This window comes from Phasianus colchicus, chromosome 23 (genome assembly GCF_987193195.1).
Source record: "Phasianus colchicus chromosome 23, bPhaCol1.hap1.1, whole genome shotgun sequence".
NCBI lineage: Eukaryota > Metazoa > Chordata > Aves > Galliformes > Phasianidae > Phasianus > Phasianus colchicus.
Genome location: NC_143458.1, coordinates 323,087 through 345,666, shown reverse-complemented (window position 1 = coordinate 345,666; position 22,580 = coordinate 323,087). Strand labels below are relative to the sequence as shown.

The following is a 22,580-nucleotide window of genomic DNA, read 5'->3' as shown; positions in this document are numbered from 1 at the left end:
CCTCTGCATTTTCCCCGTGATATCAAACATCAGAGAAAGAAAAATATAAGCTGACAATACCGCTGACAACACTACAGGTTGTTCTTCAAATCAGCCTCTGCCATGATAATGAAATGATAGCTTCCTTTGTACTAAAAAGCAAACAACTAGTAACGTGTGTTATATCCTACAATGCCCCCTCATCCATGCATCACTGGGGGATGTAAAAACATGCAGCTATGTATTCTGCAGCTGCAGAAGCTGATGAAACGAGATGAAGGAAATCTGAAAAGAAAAACACACTTTGTGCAACTCAACTAAAAGCAAAGAACATAGGCAAGATAATGACTGAAGCAGCCGAAGACAACCAATTTTCTGCCCTTTGTATTAGAAAAATAATGTCAATCATTTTGCTGCTATAAGCAAGTTTGCACTCAGATTTCCTATTTCCTATGGTACCACCCTGTGCTGCAAATTACAGTCTTTCATCCCACCCCACTCCCATGCTTTACCCTCAGACTCTTCAGAAATTTAGATTGGAAGCTGGATGGCAAAACGGGCCCTAACTCTCTACATAACCACATGTACTGCATTAAAAGCATGAAATCAATGGCTACACAGTTTACTTAAAAAAAAAAAAACATGAAGGATCCCACTGAAATGAGCGCATTTATTAGTGAAAAAGGTGATAAACTGGACTCAAATTGGGGAACCCCTGTTGGGAAAATAAAAATCTATTTAAAAATGACAAAACTTCTGCATCTGATTTGTTTTTAAGTGTCTACCACAGTGTATCCTACTCATCCTGAAACATCACCAGGTACAAAACACACTTGACAGGAAATCTGGTGTCGAAGTAGACAAGTAGTTAATATTTTATGCACACATTTTAAGATATCCACTCTCAGTTTTGTGATGCATTCTTAGACCTTTTTCTCATAAAAGACACTTTGGTTACTCCATCTCAGCAGGAAAGCCTTAGGAACCATAACCTCTACATCCCTCCCAACTGTCATTCCATTTTCATCATTATCAGTGATAGAAGGAAGGGTGAAGACCCACCTGCCGTCATTCTTGACGAATCCAACTCCTGCCAATACTTGTTGGCAGATATCACAGCAGAAGCACTTCCAGTGGTTGTTCATAGCTTTAGTAACGCAACCAATAACGAACTCACCTGTAGGAAACACAGTAACAGGATGTAAAATGCCATGCTACACAAAGTTAAAAGAAGCCTGCAACTGAATCGCTAGAATTACATCACCATTTTTGCCTTGCTCCTCTTCTAGAAAAGGACACTTTTCAACTGTTGTTCGCACAGTGTTGGCTTCTACTCCACTAGGCCTAGAATCAAGGCTTGAAAGAGCTCCATACTCAAAGCACAACAGAACTGAGTTTGGATGGCCCTGACCCTCCTGCGAGAAAACTCCTGCAGTCAAAGTACAGTAGAATACAAAGACACACAGAGATACAGCAGGAGAATGCACTTGCTAAACAGCAAATCCAACACGCACACCAATTTCTGATCTACCACAGAGTCCTGTGCTGGGAGGCACTGAGGAAGTGAGAAAACTACCATTTCATATTCTCTGCTGCACAGCCATGCCAAACACTCACGCTGTTCTCTGCACGCACGCTGCAGCCAAGGCCCTGAGCAGCGCAAACGCTGCCTGCAATACGTCGGGAGCTCCGCCTCCTGCTGCTGCCAAAGGCTGACACCCGGCTCTGAAGAGCCTACAGATCAAACAGCTGCCAAAGAGAAGTGATCAGGCAGATAACAGGTATGAACGAAACGAAGTCTAACATGCAAGTCTGTGGCATTCCCCTGAAGTCATAGCTTTCCAAGAATAAAATGCGATGGTCTCTAGAAGTGTCGGGAAAGCTTGAGGCATCGCTGCTGACTGCAGCCCTGCTGATTTCGGCTACTCTCACCACATTCAAGAACTGGAAAAGCCCACTTTCAGGCAGGATTCATGGAGTGCTGCAGCCCAGATGGGTTTTTTCTCTCAATGAAAAGCCTTCACATTAAGCTTACCTGACATCGAAGTCACTAACTATTCTGTGAAATGTGGTATTCTTGAACCCACAAGCCTTTCTCCCCTGTGCACAGGGCCCTGAAATTTTCAGCTGTTCGAGGGACAATATTTGAAAGCAGCTCCGTGGTTGTGTGTCCTACAGGTTCATCACTGGCAGAAACAAAATACACAACAACAGGGTTGGTGTCCTTTGACAGCTCCGCTGCCAGAGAGAGGTGGCCCTTCTGCAGCTCTGACAAGCTTTGCTGGCATTCTTCAAATCTCCTCTCAAAAGAATTAGCCAGTTCTTGAACTTTAGCTCTGACCCCAAATTGCTCTACTTTCACTTCACCATCTGAAAACAAATCCGAGATTTCCTTAGCTCTAGTCACTGCAGCCAGAGATCAGCAGCTTTTGTTCTGTATAATCTCCAGGGTAAAACAAAGCCAAACAAACTACAGAAGATACTGAAAAGAACTGTAAAAACCACTCAACCGACTAACCAGCATCACCTGTAGCTGTCCAAATTAAAACACTGTTTGATGTTTCAGAGGGCACTAAGTTCATTTCTTTAGCGATGACATGCTTTGCACACACCTCAAGAACTTGGTCCCTTCTCATAAGGATCCTGTAACACTTCTTCTGTGTATGGAAGAGGACCCTGAGCTCTCCAACACCGCGCTCCTTCCACTGAGCAGCATCTCTGGCCCAACTGTAAAATTTTGCCCTCTCTTTGAAGGGAATTCCTTCATCTTCTTCTCCAGACTACCTCCACCTAAAACACAGCACAGTAATGCGCGATTTCCCCCAGAAATTGTCACCAACAACACTGTTACAATTCTGACATCATAATCCAAAATTATTCGATGTTTTCCTTTCTTCAGTGGCTTTGTACCCACAGCTCTATACTCATCATGCACTGAAGTGACCGAACAGCCCTGCCTTCTCAAAAGGAGAGAGCCCAACAGATTTCAGCCTTTGAAATTCATTTTTAAGCTATCAAGTGTGCCGGCATATTTCCCAGTGAAATTTCAGGTCTGCTGAATGATGTGCTGAGTGATAACCCAGCACTGTTAGCATTCCAGGTGTTCCCCTTATGAAGGCTGCTAAGTAACTTAATACTGGCATTTGATCAGAATAAGAATCAACTGAAAATAATAAATGGAGGCCTCACAGCTGCGTATCCTCCTCACTTTATATGTGCACATTACTGCCTTTTAACATCCTTCAATTAACACATCTTCCACAGTTAAAGAAAAGCTTGAAAGAACTGGAGAAACATGTGACAGACAAGCATTTCTGAAGGAGAAAAAGAGCAGGCAAGGCAAGAAAGAAAACAACAGACGTCATAATATGATTAACGGATGAGGAAAGGCAGACAAGATATTGCAGAAAGAGGAAGACAACATTTTGCAGACTTCATCAGATTAACTGTTCCAATTAAAGGACACTACATACTGTAGCCAAACTAGAAGACTACAGTCATTGCAAGCTTCTCCTCTTATTAGGCATACTAAGGTTAAACACGAAATCCAGACATGAACAACTGAGTTAAGCCTTACAAAGCTACATCAGGCTTCTTCAAGCAAGTTGTTCTACTTCCTAAAAAGCTGTATCATCACCTCCTGGTAAATTCTCTGACACGCGAGCAGTTTCTGTGGATTCTGCTTCTCCGCTGCTGGCAGCTGACTGCACAAATACTGTTGCTGTTGCTTCACTGGTTGATGGAGTATGTAATTCTTCCTTACTTGTAGAGACTAAGTCAGTATGATTAATAAAACAGTAAGCAAATAAGCCATAAGAGCCTAAGATACAAACTTCAAACTACATTAAGTCTGGACACTAAGAATAACGACTCCCTCCAAAAAAAGCCACATTTTCTCTCTCCCCTCCCTCCCTTCCAGAAATTGATAAATTTCTTCATTTATTTACAACAGCAGTACAGTAAAAACATGATAGTAAGTTCTCAGTCTCCAACTTTCCTATAGTGCTACTAATGTTTCAGAACAGCTAACTAACAGGGATTAAGGGAAGTGAACAACTGGGGAAAAACAAAAAAACAAACAAGAATTGTTGTTGGAAGGTTTCAGACATTCTTCATCACTCTTAAAACACACACAGCTTTGACTCAACAAGAGACTGAAGTACCTTTGAAGCAGTACGATTCCAAAACAAGCACCATTTCCCTTGGAAACTGCTCTGAAATCACTTAACTCTTACATACCTGCTAGGAGGAATTCTACTAGCCAAAGCTGTTTCTACTTTAGGAGGCAAAGCTGTTTCCTTTCTCTCCCAGAGAAACTTAAGTTCTTAGTAGTACCATAGTTCCAGTGCCAGAACAGACTTGAGACACAGTCAAAGAAGTCAAGTAGTTTCTAATCTGCCAGACGCTTTATTTCTCACTAAGTGAAAATAGTCTAAGAATAATACTGCAAATTTATTGCCTAAACTTTCGTAAAGACTTGACTCGTACTTTTTCTTTGAGTTTTTACTTCTTTTTGAGAGCCTTCTGGACTGGCATCCTCCGCACTGCTACTAAAGCCACAGACAGACGTAGAAGGGACCTGTGGAGTTTCTCCTTTAGCCTTCTGCTCAGAAGATTTAGTTTCCCAAGCAGTAACACATTCACGTTTGACTAGGGGGTCTGCTGCAAAGCACAAAAATTAGTGGAAAACAGCTGATAAGACAGCTAAATACCGTGATCATTTTTGGCACATACATTATAAAGTAACCTAACGATATTCAGAACATCTTAAATGTAGAGCTTTTGAAATAACATCATTATGTAAAAAGACACTCATTCAGGATAACCAAGGAACTGTACTTGGGTTTTCTGCTGCTATCAAAGAACCTCCATGCAATAATGAAGACTTCAATCTTGCAACTGCCACTACAGATACTAGCTTCCTTTGACATTTACTTGTATTTCTGGTAGCTCAATACGTGCCACCTTTTATTAGTACACAGACACTCACAGCCTCAGAAAGAGTGACTGGCCAAATGGAAGATGACAGTTTTTCTCAATTTAAATATCGTAAACATATTGTAAATGTTGTCTGCTGGTTCTAGTAGCACTATACACTTTCCTTTTGAAATTCAAGTCTCAGACCAAGAACAGGTCAGCATTTTCATGTTGTTACAAGAATTATTGATGGCCATACGCCAAACAAAATACAACCACAGAGAAGAGCCAAATGGGTATCATCTACAGAGGAAAAGCAAAACCAAGGACTGAAAAAGAAAGTAAGAAACAGAAAGCAGTCAGCAGCAGCGTGTGCTACCGATGAACTTTGAGCATTTGGAACTCCAGATGGTATTAACCAGAGACTGAATAGAGCTTATTTCACAATACTTCTGGGAAGTACAAGAAGAAAAACCACGACAAACAAAGGCTCCAGCTAAAGATGTGAAGTTACTGGAAAGGAATGGAAGCAGACAAGAAGGATGCCTCCTAGTTGAAGGGATAATTTGAGTTGAAGCTTAAGCACAACTGCTGTTTTCGGAGTTTACCAGTCAGAGCGAGGCCTGAGCACAAACACTGCCAGTTCAACACAAAAAATGCACTGTCAGCACTTCACCCCGACATTTTAAACAACACCTCGTTGTTTAAACAATATTAGCATCTCCTGGTTCTAGCAGTACCAAACTCCTTCCCTACAAAAAAAACAACACTAAGATCAACTCTGACGCCCCGGACAGATTCCAAAATCCTACCCACAACTCCCTTTCTCACTACAGAGTTGCACTGAGTCCTGCATAAGGCACGCTTCTGTTCCTACGTGCAAAGAACTACAACTTCATATTTACTCAAGTTGAAAGTCTAGGATTTGAAGATTCACAGACGTGCATTAGAACTGAAAGAAACAACATACTATTAAGACAGAAGAAGTAATACACAATGACCAGCATTAACAAGTGACTGACTAATGAGCTGCACACTTGAATAAATTACTGGTTCAATTAACACTCACCTTTCTCCAGGATTTTAAACGAGAAGTTGGAGGGCCCACCCTGTGCCGAAGGAGCCGGCTGGGATGCCTCGCTCTCCCAAGGTTTCTGAGCGGCACTACAGCTTTTGGGTGGTTCAGCTACTCCCGCTTTTTCCTGCTCTGCTTTCCGAGATGCTGAAGTTCCTTCATCGCTCTTTCTTGGACGATTCAAGCTGAATCCAAAGAGGGAGCCGGGGGCTGAAGTATTCCCAAACGGGAATGTCTCTTTGTTACTGAAAACGCTCCTGACAATTCAGATCTAAATACAAACTTTGGAGCAGAAACCTCCGTTTTTGCTGGCGTTTCAGAGGTGCTTGATACCTCTAAAGCTTCTACGGTGGCATCAGAAGCATCACCACCATGGCCGAGGTCGCTTCTCACCCTGGTAGCTTCCTCCAGCACAGCTACAGCGTTGTTACCACAAGGAGATGCTTTGGCTGCATTCGTACGAGAAACATGAGATGTTACCAACGTGCCTTTCTCACGGGTGTGCTCACTCTTGTCCCTGTCTGCTGTTTCTTCAGACTGGAGTGTAACTCCACTACTTGAAGGCAGTTCATTTTTGTCTTTTTCATCCATGTTTGTCAAGTCAGTTGTACACTCTTTGGATGGATCATCTTTCTTAGCGGTATTTTTACTGGACTCCTGCATACCAAATTTAAATCCACCGAGAGGCATCCACATTGAAAAATTACATCCTTCCTCTGCAGGCTTTGCTTCACCATCTGCAAGATTCTGAGAGGTACATGCTGATGTTTTCCCTTCAAATTTTAAAGAAAATTCTTGTAGAGATACTTCTGAATTAGTTTTGCTTGTATTCTGGCAAGTAACACATTTTGGGGCAGTGGGTTCATTTCTTACTAAACAGATGTCACAGTTCCACTGGCCTTCCTTTTTAGCAAAGGCAGATCCCAATTTGTCCTGTGCGGCACTAACACTGGATTCTAGAGGTTTTAAAACCACACGTTTTGTGAAATAGCCTGGTTCAGGCAGTGGTGGATTTGTGCTTGCCTGTGGAAGGCTGTAGTTGTAGCGATCACCACCACCACGAGGCAAAATGATTCCAGCAGATGGAGCATCAAAATGCAAAGGTGCACCATACGTGTCTTGAGGAAACACGGCAGCACAAGTGTTTCGCAGAGGTGGCGTGCGGATTGCTTGTTGATGAGCGTATCTACGCTGCTGAGGTGCAAGTCCATCCATGCCACAGACAGGTGCCTAAAGAAAAAGCACCGTTACTTCCTTGTGGAAAAGGAGGAAAAGGGATTAGGGTGCTAAAGCCCATGCAACACGTACTCTTAATAGCAAGGCGTACTGTAAAATGAGATTTCAACTCTAATCAGTTTTAACTAAAATCATATGTTCAAAACTTGAGTGGTATCTGAAAAAACAGACTGGGGAGAAGCGTAAGCTGAATAGACTCATTTTTCTTTAGTATTTAAAAAAAAAAAAAAAAAAAAATCAAGCCCCCATACTATTTTGGGGAAAAGAACATTGCAGACAACGAGCAGAGGACATATGTTAGCAGGTTAAAAACATGCTTTGCTGGCTGTTTCTCCCAAACCCAATATCCCAAAGCTTAGCTGATTACGGAACTTTCTGCCTGTCTCCAGCAGACCTCAAATTTAGTAAACGCTCTCTAGGGAACCGCAGTTATATCCTGCTACACACAGAAACAAAACCAGTTCAACACATCAGTAGAAATGGCTTGAGCGGATTTGTACGTCCTCACCTTTGTTGGTGTTACACTGGTTGCAGCAGTTCTTTGAAGACACTGCGAGTTACAAGCAGGTGACTGGCTACAGTGAACAGATGGGCCAGAGGTAGCAACTGAAAAGGAACACCAAGAAAGGAGCTTATATCCAGTTTTTGTGATTACTGACTTGAGTGAACTTTCCCAGGGGACCAGTTTTACTCATTCATCTCAGAACACTGCAGAAACATTTTAAGAAGTCTTACTCCGTTTAGCTAAGTGTTCAATTAAAAATTCAGCATCAACTTACCCCTTAAAGGAGCTTCATGAAGATTTTGTGCTCTCCGATAACCATCTGACACTGTATCTGTTTCATAGCTTCCAGCAGGCCAGCAGTGAGATGATACATTTACACTGGAACTATTACGTTTCATTTCCCGTATTTCATTCTATTAAAGACAGTGTTTCAATTAAGAGCATGTAAACGTATTACATTGGTATTTGGAGAAAACCTAAGGAACGATCCCTACGCTCCTCTGCTATTTAAAAGCATGTTCAAGGTCTGAGACACACACACAAAAAAGATGAGTTAAGTGCTGCAATAATCTATGATCTTCCCATGCTTTACGAAACTGAGACTGTTCCCTGAAGCTAGAAATAAACCCAGAACAAAGATGACAGTAGCTAAGCTGAAGAAAGCACAACTTTCTGCACGCAAAATCCTCAGGATTACTTCCCGTATCTGAGTACCAAATCAGAGTTTGTAGGCAACAAAGTTTTACTCTTGAACTCACTTTAAGCAGATGTTTATAGCAGTTCTCTTCACTGAGTTTTAAGAGGTAGCCTGGTAAGGGAAGTTCAATGCTTGGGTCACAAAGTACTTACCAGAACAAAAAGATCAACTGTTCTGCATCGAATATAGTGACTCAAGTTGCTTACCGTTAAAGCTTCCACTTGCTGACACAGCTTTTGAAGTAAGGACTTGTGATCTTCTGCCCACTGAGAGAGAGTCTTAGGAGAAAACTGGAAAGAAAAGAAAAAACTAATTGAACTTGGATTTTTTTATACAAACGTAACACTTCCCTAGAAGAGTAACCGGCTAATACACCTGGTAGGTATTTGTTGGCAAGAAAGAGAACTTCTTGGGTGATGGAATTGAATATTTTACTTCCACGTGTGCAGCTGGTGAGATATTTCCGGAGGCAAGACTTCCCTCTTCACCATTCTCTCCAAGCTCCTGGATCACTGCATTCAGCATTTCCATTACAGCTTTAACAGATACCGGCAGCTAGAAATGTATTTGAAACGCAAGTCATGATCGCAATTCTTCCTCAGAGCAAGAGGCTGTGCTCTGATCTACGGCTGAACAGTTTGCAAGGCTTTCTGCACAGAAATTCTGGGTGTTTTTTGTTGTTTTTGTTCCCCCAGGAAAGCCGTATGTCTGTTAACATTAACGTAAGACGACAACTCACACAAGCATCAATTCTTTTACTTAGTCAGCTACTGACGGGTCAGAGGAGCTTTCGTCAATGATCTTCATCAGGTAATGCTTTCTTTTAACAAGATAGGCTTTGCGTTCTTCTGGTAACGTATCACCACTCTCAACCTCTTCTGCCTTTCTTTGATAAAGCTAAGTAACAGCATATGGATTAGGAATAATCAGTCAGAATGTAAGTAATAGAAAAGCATTTTGAGGTAATGCAATTTACAAACTTACAATGGCAAGATTCCAGTACGAAACCACTTTCTTAATAGCTTCAAACGCTAGTAAAGCATCATCAATTTTGCCTTCAGCTGCATCCAGCATTGCAAAAACTACACGTGCCTCTTCTTGCATAGGTTGCATAGGCTGCAACCTGGAAGACCTACAACCAAAGCAAAAGACATGTCACACATGACACAGTGTGGACACTTGGAACAGTCAGTGACTGTAAGCATCTAGTAAGTAGTTGTATAATCAATGAAAATTATATAAAGGAATATTATATAATCAAATAATATTAAGATGTTACAACAATGAAATAAGCAAGAGAGTTAGGCACAGCGAGACAAAGAGAATAAATAGAAGGCTCACCCGTGTCGTGGGCTCGCTCAGGAAAGACCAGTGGAGTGGATCTTCCGAAGAGAGAGAGAGAGATCCTTCCCCACTGGTAGTCAGCTCTTAAATGGGTCTAGGAGAGGTAGAGCCAGGCTCCACCCCTTCCTGCAGCACAGGTGAATTGCTTTCACCTGTGCTCCCAGGGCTTACTCATTGCTCACCTCAGGTGACTAATCAGAGGTTCAGGCCGTGACTCAGCAATTCCCATGCAGTAGTCAAATAGGAGGAGGTACTAAGGCAGTTCAGTATCTTCCAATCAGAGTTTTAAAACTCAGAAGTTCAACAGAAAGATACTACCAAATCTGAGTATTAGCAGTACAGTGACAAAAAAAACAAAACCAACCACAACCCATCAACACACAAAGCCAACTGAAACAAAAAACAAACCAACCAGCTAACAATTCATATGTAAGCCTCTGACATACAACCCCTCTTACTCTCATCTTTGAATAATCCATCAGTACCTGGATGTCCACACTATGGAAATGTCTGAAGAGAGGATACGCAGGTTCGGGAATACTTCTGTGCTTTTTGATAGTTCTCAAGCTAAGCAAAATTTTCTTCCAGTAGTAGACGCTTCTTCCAATATATTCTTTCTGGTCGTGGGAGTTAAGGCTAACGCCCTGTTGAAGAAAGAGAAATTCAAACTATCGCAGAATATTTAAATAGAGTGTTATTCATACTTATTCTTCTCTGATGCAGTTGAGAGTAGTGAGGTAAGAGTATTTGACTAGAGCAACTGCCTTGCATGACATCCCATCAAAATTAGTAGCAGCAGTTCTCAATACTACATTCTCATCTGATTTTAGTTAGTCTATTAAGTTTGCAAAATTAGAGAAAAACAGATGATACTTATTTACAGATAATCTTAACGTACTGTTTTTTGCAGGCTTCTTGCCCAGTGTATAATTAAGGCAGGCTGAAGGCCGTGTTTCTCCAGGGCTCGCACAGTACTTACTCCGTGCTGTACAAGAAGCTTCAGTTTGGTTGCCGAGTCTGGTCTGAATATCAAAAGAAATATTCCTCAATTAGTATTCCCTCTTTTTCATCTGTTCACACGTCATTTGTTTGATGAACATAACAAGCAGCTTCAGTCCTAAGCTAGCTCTTCTTTACAAATGCACTGTCAGAAATGTAAAGCCCATTTTTATAAAGTTCTTCAGCATCTCACACGCCTACAGCAAAAAACATTTAACATTTAAAGGACGCCAAACAAAAGGAACTAGTTTTACGCAACCTATGGGAATCAATTCAGAAGCCATCTAGAAGGTTGGTTCCAATATTTCCAAACTGAAGAAGCCTTACATTGTTTTTTTCTGCATAAGAGCACAAACAGCATCCCACCAGGATCTTTGCTTCTCAGTACAGAACTGTTTGCACAGCAGCAACGGTAAGAACAGAGGTTGATGTGTGCCACGCTGAGTATTAAACTTCTCTTGCAGTTCTAAGTTGCTAGTGAACACCAGCCCGAGTAAAAAAACCTGTTTTGGTGAAAATAAACAAACAGAAGGTATTAGGTAGCAAAAAACAGGCATTTAAATGCATTTAAGATCTTAGGAAGCTTGCTTACTTCAAGGTCCAACAGGCAAATGGACTCAGGAGCATCTGTTTCCAGTCTCGATGTCTCTTGGGGCAAGTGAAAAAGTTGTTGTAATGATCTGCGCAGTGGGAATAACACTGACATAGAATTCCACTGCAAGCCAAGCCATGCAAGGTGCTGGAGACTACCACTGTGCATCCGAACAGCACCTACGCAAAAACAAGGGTTGTAAGAAGCGTCCTCGTTAGGAAAGGTATCATTCTACTCCTGTTACACTCAAATTCAAAGCCAGACTTCATCATCAAGTTAAGCCTAAAAAATGGGAAGATATCATTAGTTCACAATTCATCCTGGAATTATTTCATTTTTATGCCTGTCACCTGTGTTCACAGATTACACAAATAATGTGGGCCTTCCTATCAGCACTCACCAGCGTACAAGCACTTTCCAGTTTCAATTGGAAATGAGTCAGAGCAGACCAGAAGACAACAGTGTGGAAGCAGGAAGTATGTGAGAAATTCTTCAGAACCTGGCATGATGATACTGCCCCTCAGCTACAGCTGAAAGTGAAACTTCTTGCAAAGCACCCTCTGAGTAGGGCAACCACGAGCAGCTATTACAGACACTTGTCTTTTGTGGCAAATGAAGCACTTGTAGAAGAACCTCTAATACAGAGTCATGCTTACGTTGAGTTTAAGTAGCATCTCTTACCAATATCTCATTTACTCAGTTCTCCCTGCTCTGGTGCTTGGGGACTGACATCTCCCATATCATCTGTGCCGAGAAAAGACCTCTCTTTAGAAGCTCCACTCCCAAACAGACTTTCAAACAATGTAAATAAACCACTTCTCTTTGCAAGCTTCCACAATCTCTTTCAAGAAGTCTTCCTTGCCGTGGCTTAAGTTTAGCAACATATGACCTAGAAAAACGTAATGTCACATAAGAACACTCAACTTAAACAAGGACAACAATATTTGATGCAGTGGGTTGTTCCTGCTGCTTTAGGCTGGGAATCCAGACTTCCCCTTATGATATTTACAAATTTCTAACTTACACTCTCCCTATAATTAAGTCACCCTTTTAGCATATGGGCTGACAGCAGTCCCAAGGCATTTTCAAATCCAGTTCTCCAGAATTACTGTGTATTTTTATTACAATGACACTGCAATTGTCTTCAAAATAAGTAGCTGTCAGTCTCCTCTATTCAGGAACAATTCAGCCTGATGCCCGGTGTTTTCTTCGTTTTCACCTAGAGCCCACAGGATAATGAAGACTGAAAACAACTACCTCGGCTTCACCAAAAAAATGAAAAAAAATGCACCAAACCTGTTGGAACAAAGAAGGGAACAAAAGTGACAGGAAAGGAGCAATATTTTCTTTTATACTTGGGACTAGCAATGCTTACAAATAGTATATTAGTAGGCAGAAACCAGCAGACTCGAAGACACTGATAGTTAAATTCTATCTTAATGTCCTGGAAATAAAAAGAAAAAGCCCATTACGTGTCAGGATCAAACCGCTCTTTTGTATTTCATACGTAGCCAAAATACAGAACGTTTGATAGCATGTTCCAAGACGCCAAGTGTGCTCTTTAACAAGCCATTAACTCTGACATTAACTGCTCATAAAATGGAACTATGGAACATTTATAATTCTTAGTTTTTATTACCAGACTGGCTTTTTCGGTCACAGGCCAACATTTCCAGTGCATCTTGCCCAGCACGATCTCCTCTTCTTAGTTTTGACTTCGGTTTAGGAATCTGGCAAAGAAAGAAAAGAACTGCTACAGCTTCTTCTCAACAAAAAACAACTCACCCTCATTTAGTCTTAAAAGTTAGGAAACAAGCTTGTTTCTTTCCTGAAAAGGACACAAGGTGAGTAACTGAACAATTGCAAATAGCTGTAAGAGCGCACAAGAGAAAGCGATGTTTTGAACGCAAGCACTTGTGCAAAAGGGAAAGCTGATTTTATTCCATAAAGCAAAGAATTAAGCTTGATCAAGCTCTGCTGCTTATGGAATTAGTATATGAGAGCTACTCAGGTCATTCCCCTCCCCCCCATACCACTAACCTTAATACTAGTTATTTTAGCTGCATTACAGAGAAGGGAATAGCCTATAGGAAACACACTCATTAGCCCTTAGTCACTTTACTTCTGACAAGTGAAACAGATGAGATTTTCTTCACACTACTTGAAATCTTTTAAACAAGTATGGAAGGGTAAGATTTGGCCAGGAGACAGCCTTAAAAACAGTAGTTAGTTTTTGGAATGCAGGCGTTCAGTGCGCATACAGTGAGAGCATTCAAGAACTGCAACAATTACAGGCACAAACTGAAGAGTGACTTACGTGGAAACTTTTCAGATAACACAATGCTGCGAGTTCACATGCATCTCTCCATTGTGCCTCGTTGTTCTGGGCCGTTTTCAGCAGGAAAGTTCCAGCGTGCATGTAGAAGTGTCCTTTCATTTCAAGGAAGGTACGAGACAGCTCATCAGGTCCATTCGCACACGGCTTCACAGAGTGAAGCACACGATCAAAACTGAAACATAGAAAAGATTCATTTTCAACCAAGTCCTGGTCTCCCAGGATTTATACTAGACCCCTATCGCTGAGTCTTCTCTGAGGCCTTTAGCTCAGACACAGCTTGCGGATCAAGCCTAGCAACATTTGCTCTTTGCAGTTAGTACAGAGGAACTCCTCTTCCATCCATAAAACAGCTACTCACTGAAAATGATGCCTGCTAGAAGTTCGGTGACCCAGAAAAAATATTCATTTTTTTTCTTTTTTTTTTTCTTTTTTTAAATAAGCAGAACAGTTAAAAGAGTACCTTTCAAGGGCCCCTCTGCTTTGTCAAACATCTCTAGAAGCAAGCGTCATTTTAACCAAGCTAGAATAGGCCAGCAGATGATCCTTCTTGACAGCTCTCCAATTATTTTTTATCAGCCTCCAAGTCTCGTACTGATTCAAGATATTCCTAAAGAATAAAGTTCATCACAGAATGAGGAACCGCCATCCTTCTATGAAGGCAAGAGTTTCTCCAGAACATCTTGCTACATAATCCAGTTTCCCAGGTGAGATGTTAACGTATTCTTCAGCAGCAATGTTCCAGGAACTATTTGCCTCAGCAATTCCCTCCCTGATGGAGCTGCTGTATCTAACTTAGTACCTCAGCTAGAAACTAAACAATGCTTTAAGGCTTAAGAAAATCCTAAATAAATCATTGTTTCCACAGACATTACATTTAAAGGAGTTAAGCCACTTGAGAATTAGCTGCCATTGTAACGATACTAAGAGAATAACACCGGTTTCAAGGACATGGGAGATTATGACAGGATCAAAACATGATTAAATACCTCAAATGTCTTTATGACGCACAAACACCACTCCAAGCTGGAGTCTACAGGTATTTTCTTCTCCGCCTCCTGACAATGAAGCACAGCATCTCTTAATCTATTATTTGAACGGTAGAGAGCAACCAGTCTGATGTTAAGGTAGGGATCGTCTGGTCTCGCATAGAGCTCGGTTTGAGTCATATCAAAGAGCTGATTCCAGCCATCTTCGCCTTTACGCTCCAGTAACTGCTCCTATCACATACGAAGGCAACACGTTAAAATTTCATTCTCTACGAGAGCCTCTTCAGCAACTATGTTACCTGACTGTTTTCTCATCGCCATTACAGGCTACATTACTCAAACTGCTCTGGAAAGCTGGTAGGTGCTACAGAGAGTTTGACAAACATTTTAGAAGTGAGGGGAAAAAAAAAAAAAAAAAAAAAAAAACACAAAACCCAAAGCTTTAGAGTTTGCATCCTGTAGATGCTAAGTTGGATGCTAAGTTAAGACTGTCAAACCACCTGGTTCAAAGATGCCACACGTCAATACAGAACAGCTTGTCTAAAAAAATAAAATAACATAACCACACAAAAAATCCCAAAGCACAAGCCTCTCAAGACTTCAGTTTCATTGCAGTTGTGCTCCAGAAAACTAACACCTGTACAAAAGTGAGATTGTATGACTGAAAGCATTTACACAGTATTAGGGAATAACAGCATCTCCTACACTTGACAGTTTTCAACTCAAATTAAAAAAAACTAGAAAGCAGTGTAGTCATGTAATAGAGACAATACTTAACCTATCTAATCTTGACCTCTTGGATAATATTACTACCATGGTTTTCCCATCGCTTGACGCAACTAAGGTTTCTTCTAGGCACAGAACAGAGATCAGAAGCTGGAATTTACCTTCAATCTGTAAGCAGCAGGATTCCCAGGGAAGAGCCTGGCAGCTTTCTCAACCCAGTACTCTGCTCTTCCATCAGTGATGTCGTTACTGCATAGTAACTCTGCAATCTTCAGTACAAGATCTTTCTGCACTGGATTCAGCTCCACAGAACGCTGGTTTTCCCCATGCATACACATAAGAAATAAGGTTACTAGTAACTTGATCTTGCAGTCCACGTAGAACAAGAAAGAAAACATGTCAAACATGTCCCCCATTAAACAGACCCAGCAAGTCAAATTAGAACTATCAATAAATACTTTCTCACTACTTTAAGAAAAGCCTCCCTTTCAAGAAGGCCACCATTGGTTTGTAACACCCAGACAACTGCTGGAATTCAGAACACCGTAAGAGAAACAATGTCAAAACCAGCTCCTCTACCACCCGCTGCTGCTCTACTCAGACAGCCAGACCAGGGGTATCTCTAGCCTAACCTAATACGGAGGCTTCCGGAAAACAGAATTAAGTCACAAAGGCTGATGGCACTCAGTCACTGTGCTGGCAACAAGACTTTTGTGTGTATCCTCTCCCTCCCCGGTGCCCGAATAATGAAACACAGACTGTGAAGTTCACATTTATATGCTTACCTAATCGGAACTGTATTTGCCCCATTCCCTCTACTTCTGAGGAAACAAACAAACAAAAAGCCCACCGCTAACAAGAAAACAAACAATGCAACTGAAAAACACTCTCAGTCCAGTCTTTCAGTAGCAGCCGGATTACTGCTGTCACCATAATCCCTACTGCAGAATTCTACAGGGCTCACATATTCTTAGTCCAAAGGGCAGCGGGAAGAAGACTATCAGAGCAGGAAGCACAAAGATCAAGTCCATTTACAAAGGAATAAAGCAGGACATCAGGGAGGTGAGTGAGGTGCTTACCTTGTAACACCCAAAAGCTTTTTCCGTGTTATCCTGAGCCTTGTAGATCTGTGAGCTTTGGGATCTCTCTCTCGGACACTGAGATAAATAGATGTATATCTACAGAGTAAATAAAGAAAGAAAGAAAAACCAGAAGGATCAGTATTCCTCAGTATTACAAGTCCCCCCACACCTTGCAGCTAACGTGGGACTTTAATCTGTCACACAGGACAGTTAGCTGTATTTAGTTCAAGGGGCTTGATCTAGATCTTCAAGTAAGGCACAACATTATTGCTACACGTACAGATGTTGCATATTTGCCTGCAAGCACTGGCCTTCATTAAATAAAGCAGTAGCTCACAGGAACTGTAAGAAGGACGTAACACGATGGCATAAAAGACATTTCTACCGGATGGGTTTTTACAGCACCACGTAACTACCCATGCTTTAAGTTGCCGTTTTAGGAAGATTTAAATGGCACCACATTCTCCCATTTGCTGCTACCTTAAAACAGCATGACAACGGTCTTCATTTCTCCACTCTACTTCATTTAGCTTTCCCATCACACTTTAAAGAACAGAACAACATACGTAACGTTTATTACCTCTTAGCAAGTTCATATTCTTTTATCTCAAAGTACAGCTTAGCAAAAAAGAATCCTTTTAACGATCTCTGAAGAAAAAAAAACCAAAAGGTACATTTTAAATATACAGTACTTTTGAAGTAATTGAGTAGGGAGACCCTTCTTTCCAGGGGTGCATAATACTTCTGAAAGTGTCTTCACAGTTATCAGCTCCAGTTCACTCCTTGTACTCTGGGCTTTGTTTTTGAAAGACACAGGAGTAAGAACATAACATTTCTTCCCAGTAACTGGCAAAGGCTACCAAAGCGAAACTGAGGTTAGTAGCAAAGCAAGTCCTCACACTTGTTACTTTTCACAAGCACACTTCCGACTAAAGAGAGGAGAATGGGGTCAGCTACATACAAGCTGTTTCTCTTGCAACCTATCTACGTTGCAGAAGAAAACAAATGCCACAAATCAAGCTCCTCCTGTCCATGCTTCTGTCACCTTCCTCTCTCGCCTGCCCCGCCTCCTCGTAAACGGGGCTGGAAAGGAATTTCAAAAGAAACGCCGGCAGCCTCGCACAACCCTCCTCTCCAAAATCAACGCAACAGGAAGACCAGCAGCTACTTCCATCACCGACCGCGCTCCACAGCCAGTCGTTCCAGAGAGCAGGGGATCACCCGGCTGCCCAGCCACCAACGCAGGCAGCAGAGCTATTTCCCCCCGCCTCTCCCTCTCTTCCTGCCGGCGTTTCACAACGCCGTCGCACCCACGGCAACAGCAGCCGCACAGCGGCCAAACGAGCCCAAAGCCGAACGGCACGCGTTCCCTATTCCGGCTCCTCGAGAGAGGGAAGGCCGGAAGCCCGGGGACCGTGCCCACGGAACGGGAGGGTGCCGAACTCCGCCCCGCCGCCGGGCTCCTTCCGAAGCCGCCGAGGGCTCAGCGGCTTTCCGAGGCGCGCAGCTGCGGCGAACCGCGTTTCCGAGGAGGCGACTCCGCGCCCGCCCGCCGGCAGCCTCCCTCGGCTTCGACTCCCCGCCGGAGGAGCCCGCCCTCGGGCCCGGCACCCGCGGGAGGGGCGGAGGGACGGGGCGGGCGGGGAGCGGCCCCCACCGCGGCCCGGGGAAGGCCGAGGGAGCGCCGCCGGCGGCGCCGGCCGGGCCGCAGCACTCACCGCTCTGGGAGAGGAGGCGGCGGCCTGCACGGAGGCGACGTACCGCTCCACCTCGGGCTTCGTGCGCCGTGCCATGGCCGGGAGAGGGAGCGAGCGAGAGGGAGCGAGCGAGAGGGAGCGAGCGAGAGGGAGCGAGCGAGAGGGAGCGGCGGAAGGCCGGCGCTCGCGCGCCGCTAAGGGAGCTCCCCGCCGCACGCGACGGAACGCCCTCCCTGCCGACCGCGGCGACGCGCGACGTCACAGCGCGGGGCGGGGCGGCGCATGCGCGGCGCCGAGCGGCCGGTTCGCGCTTGGGGCGGCGCATGCGCGGCGCCGAGCGGCCGGTTCGCGCTTCGCGCGGCGGCGCTTTGAGCCGCGGGACGTCGGGCCGCTCGGCGCGGGCTGCCGGGCGCCGCGAGGGGCTGCGCGCGCCGCCGGTCCCGTCCTCGGCCGGCCTGCCCTCGCGCGTCTTACGGAGCTCGGCGCGGTGAGGCGTACCGAGCCGCTCTCCTCACCCGTAGCGACGCGCCGCGGAGAGCGGAAGCGTCGCTTCTGCGTCGGGTATTGGAAAGGGCGGTTGATCTGAAGAAGCGCGCTGTGGCGCATCCTTAGAAACAGCTGATGTGAAAAGTAGAAGTTCTGTGCGCACATTAGTAACGTGTTTTAGAAACGCAGTTACCGAGTTACGTGAGAAATCCTTTCTCACAAAGCTGCGGTAGGCTCTAGATGTCCTAAGCGATGTGGGTGTAGTGTTCTGAGCTGGGAAACCGGCTGTGAGGTGGTTCGTTAGGCCAGCAGAAGTGAAACACATTGAACACGCTTTCAAGGAGCCAGGGCCTTTGCACGAAGCAGAGCTGTCCCACTCTGTGGGAACCTCAGGGTGCCGCAGGCGGGCTCCAAGACACTCCCCTCTGTCCTCCTTCCCAGCTTATCTCTGTGCGAGGACAGAGGGATGACCAGAACAGTGACCAGTGTGAAGGGCACAAATGCTAGGGGTAATTAAACAACTAAGAGCTTATGTTTCTGTGCTATCTTGGCGCCTGCCTGTCACATCCCAACTTCTCACGGAGTGAGACAGTCCAGCCTTGTGTAGAGGCCCTGGCTTCTCTGATGTTTGCTACATCTGTTTTTCTCTTGCTGGCAGTTTCTTATCTAACAGAACAACTCTACAGTATGTTTTCTAATCCCTAACACACTATACTCGCATTGTTTGGACCATTTAACAACTATTCAGTTTTGCAAGAAAGAATTAATCACATAATTCAGTAATAATGTTTTAAAACATACCGCTAACATATACGGTATTTTACTTCTTAGATCAACTATTTCTAAGGATAAGTTACAGAATACAAATGCATGATGTTCTACTTCTTCAAACCAGCTGCTCTTATTAATGTCAAATGCAGAAACAACATTCCATTCCCACAATTCCCCCCTCTTTTTCTTTCAGAGTGTTGATTTCTGCAATTCCCTTTTTTTCTTTTTTCTTTTTTTCTTTTTTTAAAGGTACGATTCTAAAAACTTCTTCATTTTCTTCATTCTCCATTTCATCTAATATCATCATTTTATCCGAGTGTGGTGGTGGTTCCACTGCTGTTTGCTTAGGCAGCACAGTTTCTGTTAATCGCTGCACCAATCCCCCCACGCAGGGGATAATACAGCAACCGACGGCCGTCAGGACTCCTGCTGCCACAGTCAAAGAAGTAAATAAGGACACAATCATCCCTTTCCATTTGCCAAACCAGGACTCCAAACACCCAGTGAGGGAATTACCTATTCCTGAGTTTTCTGCTAATTCACTGGCAAGAGTAGTAAGCCCCCGTAATGCTCTAGTTATTGTGCTAGCTGGGGCTGTGTTATTTGCGATAAAGGTACAGCATTGGGTGCCCAACATCACACACACACACCCTTTTTCAGCTAATATCATGTCTAGGGCAATCCTATTCTCCCAGGCCATCCTGCTTGTAGCATCCAATTGTTCTGCAATTCCCTTTATTGCCTCCTTTGTATAGTTTATAAATCTCTGCTGATTGTAATAGATGTAGTTTATACAATCTACATTTTTGTTAATTGTCACCCACCAGAATAGAGATTCAAATCCTGCAGCAATTGATTTCTAGCCTTAAATTCATCAGGGACACCTCTGGGCACCCCAATTGAGTCTTTATATATTGTATCATCATCAAATGGGGCCCCTAGGCTCCTTCTGTTCCTTTTGCGAATGTGTGATAGATCCTTCTCAAATGCCAGAGTGAACGGTATAGCCAGTTGAACAAGTGCACAGGTACCTCCCCAATGAGATGGGAGAGTGGACCGTAAGATCTTCCCACCGCAATGCCACCAGAGATCCGCTCTGGGGATTCCCAGCCTTGAATAGTTCCCCGCCAAATCCTTCGTAACATCCAAGGTTCCACTGCACAGTGAGAAATTCCCGATAGGCCTGATAGCCCTCACACCCTGCCTTGAGAGACAAGCTGTACGGTTACCGATGGCCATGGAGAATGCAGGAGGGATTTTGTCATCTATCTCTGATATCCGGGGAAACAACAGGGAGAGTGATTTTCAGGCTTCATTTTCCCAGGCTGTTTTCTCCTGGTACAGGGCAACCATACATTGCATCCCTTGGGAATCCTTGGTCCACCCCGGAGGAAGGGGTACTACCTGAGCTACATGCCATCCCAATGCACAAGCATTGTCGGAGCTCGGCGGGAGACAAACACACGACCACAGAATTGATCAGAAAGTCTCAACTTTAATCAGAAGGTTGCGTGCATTTATGTTGGCACTAATGAAGCTCATACACATTGCAAAGCCCGAGCTCCTGATAGGCTCTTCAGCTACTTGTTGCCCCAGCCCTTCTTTGTACTTTTTGTGATTAGACCATGCCATTCATCTTTCTTATTTCTACATTCTCCTACCTTCCTACACATCCTGTTAGTTTGCTCAAGGACTCTCTCCTCGTTAGCCTTGTTTACATCCTGTTACATTGCTCAAGGACTCTCGTCTCGTTAGCCGAATACTGTCTGTGTGGCCTTTCTCAGCCAGCCAGGTCTCAATCACGCTCTCCACACCCACATTGTTCAGAACATTGAAAATCTACTGCAGTTTTGTGAGGAAGAATTTGTTAGGTAATTCAGTAATTATGTTTCTAAAACATGCCGCTAACATATACAGTATTTTACTTCTTAGATCAACAAGGATAAGTTACAGAATACAAATGCATTATGTTCTACTTCTTCAAACCAATTGCTACTTTTTAATATCAAATGCAGAACCAACATTCCCTTCCCTTCCCTTCCTTTCCCTTCTCCCCTTTTTTTCCCTCCTTCCCTTTTTTCCCCCTTTTTCCATTTCCCTCCCCCCTCTCCCTCCCTCTCTCCCTCCCTCCCTTTCTTCCCATTCCTCCCTCCCTCGCTCCCTCCCTATCAGCCTGGCTCTCACGCTGTTGTCCAGATGCCCGTCTTCCTTTTCCCACACCTCCATGCTCTGCCCACAACCCCCTGTTTGGCTGCATCTCCCTGCGGATGTCCCACCCCACAGCCCCACTCACAGCCGCCATCCCCGGAGCTCTGCCCTCCCCCAGTCGCTCCCCCACCTCCCCAGGAGATCCCTGAGGGCTCTCCGTTCCCCCCCCACCCTTCTTCGCCCCCCGCTGCCCCTCGAGCCCCACTCGGGCTTCAGGCCGTGCGTGCAGGCCGCGCTGCCACGGCGACAGCGCGCCCTCCCTCCTTGCGGCGCGGGAAGCCGTCCCCGCGGCGACAGCGCATGCGCGGCGGCGTCTCCATAGCGACAGCGCCCCGGCGCGGCCGTTGCTCGAGCGACGCGCCGTCCCCGTTCCCCGCGGAGTGACGTCATCACGCGGCGACCCGAGGACGCGGCCACGCGGAAGCGGAGCGGGGCCCCGCGCTGCTCCAGCGCCTCGGCGCAGCCCCGGGACTCCGAGCGCCGCCTCTCCTCCGCCTCAGCTTCTACGAGTGGGTGTTCGGGGGCGGCGGGGGCATCGGGGCTGGGGCCGTCCTGTCTTGGCCTCGTGGGTCCTCTGCTGCTCAGGGCCTCTGCTCGGCGGCGGGAGATGCCCTGTGCCCCCCCGCCCTTCCCCCCCACCCTTCCCCCCCACCCACGGTGTTTCACTGCCTTCCCCCCACCCCCCCCCACCCCCACCGCGGGTCGCCCACAACCTCCCGAGTCCCTCAGTCTGACCCCTGGGCTTACGCTTTCCCCCCCAGTTCCCCACCTCCACTTCCCCCATTCTCATCGCTGGAGTCCTCTTCCACCCGTCCCCTCAGTTCCTCCGTCACTGTCTGCCCCTGTTCCCCATTCTGACCCCCAGGGTTCCGTGTCTGTCTGTCTCCCACTCTAATCCCTTGTGTCCCCAGTCTCACCCCCCCACGAGTCTTCTCGTTTTCT

At 44.9% G+C, this 22,580-nt stretch overlaps 1 pseudogene across 1 annotated transcript; it reads right to left on the bottom strand.

The window, feature by feature from the left end:
- Positions 1-1,165: 1,165 nt before the first annotated feature.
- LOC149915156 (E3 SUMO-protein ligase RanBP2-like) lies at positions 1,166-18,395 on the bottom strand (annotated as a pseudogene). The gene is made up of 24 exons (XR_016459549.1): positions 18,195-18,395; positions 17,057-17,124; positions 16,474-16,572; positions 15,556-15,708; positions 14,669-14,899; positions 14,143-14,289; positions 13,662-13,854; positions 12,984-13,074; positions 12,026-12,233; positions 11,345-11,523; positions 11,080-11,255; positions 10,652-10,775; positions 10,239-10,397; positions 9,394-9,541; positions 9,169-9,306; positions 8,785-8,964; positions 8,616-8,699; positions 7,987-8,125; positions 7,716-7,813; positions 5,966-7,201; positions 4,468-4,641; positions 3,617-3,751; positions 2,592-2,769; positions 1,166-2,165 (listed from the first exon to the last, which is right to left on the bottom strand). The product of XR_016459549.1 is annotated as an E3 SUMO-protein ligase RanBP2-like (transcript).
- Between the last annotated feature and the right edge of the window lie 4,185 nt (positions 18,396-22,580).